Genomic DNA, 3,017 nt, shown 5'->3' on the forward strand with positions numbered 1-3,017 from the left:
CCAAAGCTATTACCACTATGGAGGCAGAGGTAGCAATCTATCTGGATAAAAAAACAAATTTGCAAGTGGTCAGAGCTTGATACAGTTGCACATAGTCAGAACATATTACTTCTACTTTTCTGCAATGTATTGTTTAATGAGTTTCTTTGTTTAATGTATACATGAATGGTGCAAAAACATGAATGGTGTTGAATGATGTGGACACCTATCATCATTCTGATTACTATTTTAATCACCAGCTGCTCACAAGTTACCTGTTAATTTACACGTTTTTAAGCTAGATTGTTTCTTCAAGTATTTGTAACTTTTAATTACAAATAAAATGAAAAGGCTATGCTAAAATATTTTTTAACTTTTTATTTGGTTGTGTAAGTTGTTCATTTTTCCTAGCAGTTGATTACAGAATATCTATTAAATCGCAAGTTGAACAGCTATAAAATGAAAAGGCTATGCTAAAAATAGCCACGCGCAATGCGCGGGTCAGCGACTAGTTCCAAGAATTTCTGAAGCGTGTACTTCTTTTTTACCTCAGGCGCTGCTATACCTAAGGATTGTTAAAAGTAAAAGATTTACTATTAGTTAAAATTTATCTTTCTAAAGGTACCTATAGTCAATCATGTTACAACTGATAATGAAGTTTCCTTGCATTTTGAGTCTGTCATGCAACTAGGCTACCATCTAAACTCAACTCAGTCCTGATCTTAAAATATTGCACTTGCAAGGTAAGTGAGTGTTCCCTACCATGTGATAATGTTAATCAGTTGGTGGTGGAGGATATTTCCCAAAGGAAACCACAAGACTCAAAAGTCTCTTCACATCTCACACTACGATTAAACATAGGCATTGCACATAAAAACTTGGCAACATAAAAATTCCTTCCTAATTCAGTTATATACATGCATTGTTGGCCTTTTCAATTGATATAACAGGAAATGGTAATTTGGCTAGATTCATAAGACTGTTTCTGAATCAGGTGAAATTCAAATTGGAGCAAGAGACATCAAATTATGTCCTTCCCTTTGCAAACAGTAATTTCCCAGACAGTAATGATGTTTAAACTCTGCAACAATTAACAGTGATTTGTAATATATCCACATTTATTAGACAACTTCATATCAAGATAGAATTTTGCAGATCTTTGCAATTTAGAATATTCACATTAATAATATATATAAAAAAAATTAAATAAATAAAACCATGTCCATTTAGAATATTGAGAATCAACAGCAGTACGTCAAAATTTAAATTCAAATTACCACTCCTTTTCATAAAATCTAAGATAAGAAGGGCAATGAACACAAAATGAAAATGAAGGCATAAAAATCTCCCTCACGTACAAGATATTGTCCCACATAAGTACTCATATTTTAAAAAACAAAAGAGATAGAAGGAAAAAACTAAAAAGATAATAGAAGCCTCTTCACTTCTTAAACCTATTCTGCTTTCTGGAAGCATAAAAAATGAAGCAAACATTCCTATCAAAAAAAAAATGAAGCAAACAAATTTAGGTGCAAATTGATACCAAATATATCTGCCTGCTAGCAGGGCACAAGTTAGACCAAACTAGTCTATTTATCTACTTATGGTTGCTAGTGTCCTTCTTGAGTAAGCTTCCAAACTTTCCAAGCAAAGGCTTCTTCTGCCCCTTAAAAGCATTCCTGCTCTGCTTCTTCCTCTGGTGAAAATTATTTTTCAATCTTGCAGCTTTTCCAGGTATAAAAACGATTGTGAGCAAAATATACAACGAAAGAAAGACACACACAGAATTGCATATACCAATTATTTAAATTAATTGGACACTTATAAGATTATAATGAATATATAGTTATCCTAACAATTATTTCAGAGAGAGAGAACAAAAAAGTTTTTTTTTTTTTTTGCTCCCTTCTCATTAAAAATCCCCTCTTGCATACAATGGGATTGACTGTTGACAACAATGGACAACAGAAATTGGCGATGGCCACTGGCAGCAAGGAACATAATCCACCTCTTCGAAAAAAATCCAACCACAGCAAACTGGCAAGTAACCCTTCCTCTCCCTTTCTTGACTCTTCCCCTGCACCCTTTCCCCAAATTCTTCTAAGTTCTCTCATTGTCACTAACTACATCTAGCTCTAAAAGAGCAACTTATTTGTCAATCATGCGTAAAAATTTACTAAAACTAACTTATTTTCAAGAGAACAAAAAACTGGGACAAAATTAATTATTTGTCAATTATAGTTGTAGACCCATGTGATGTGCAGAAATGTTTCAAGTAATATAATAAATTTTAGCAGTTTACATTTTCTTTTTCTTTTTCAAGTTTGAAAAGATAATGGAGGTTCTCATTTCAAGTTCTATGAGGGTTTTCATTATTGAAGGCCTTATATAGTAGGACTCAACCTTATAAATACTACTACCAACAGGAATCCAACAAATCCGATCATCCCTAACTAATGCAAGAAGCACCAAAATCATCTATGATTTTATTTTTGAAATTGAAATTAATGTTGTTTTTTAATTTGAATTTTGAATTTAGTTTTTAATGTTGAGGGCTTCAAGGGATTTAATAAAATATTTTCCATATTGGTGCACTTTCTAAACCCTATTAAACTTTGCTCTTGTAATTGTCAAATGCCCTATGATTTGGAATAAAATTATAATTTGAGAATATCTGTTTATCTCTTTTATTTGGTGGTAATGGCTAAGGTTCAAGCAAATTATAGGTGGTGAAGCCTAGGGTCTGTCCTAATTATCTTTTGTTCCTCTTTTATTCTTATTTTCCTACCTGTGTTCTTCATCACTAACCATACCAATTTTATGGAAACAGAGATGGCCAAGAAAATATTGCAAGAACTCCATCTCCTAATCTTGGACTGATCTGATAAATAGAATATACCAATGACTAACTCCATTATTCCAACACATGTAATGTAACACATAAACTCCTTATTTCGAGCTATTCAAAAGGGTGCCCGAAAGGCCTCCCTAAGGATCACCTCTCCACACCATGGATCAAGCCAAAAGTAAATATGAGA

Source organism: Quercus suber, unplaced genomic scaffold (assembly GCF_002906115.3).
Source record: "Quercus suber isolate HL8 unplaced genomic scaffold, Cork oak 2.0 scaffold_611, whole genome shotgun sequence".
Lineage (NCBI taxonomy): Eukaryota > Viridiplantae > Streptophyta > Magnoliopsida > Fagales > Fagaceae > Quercus > Quercus suber.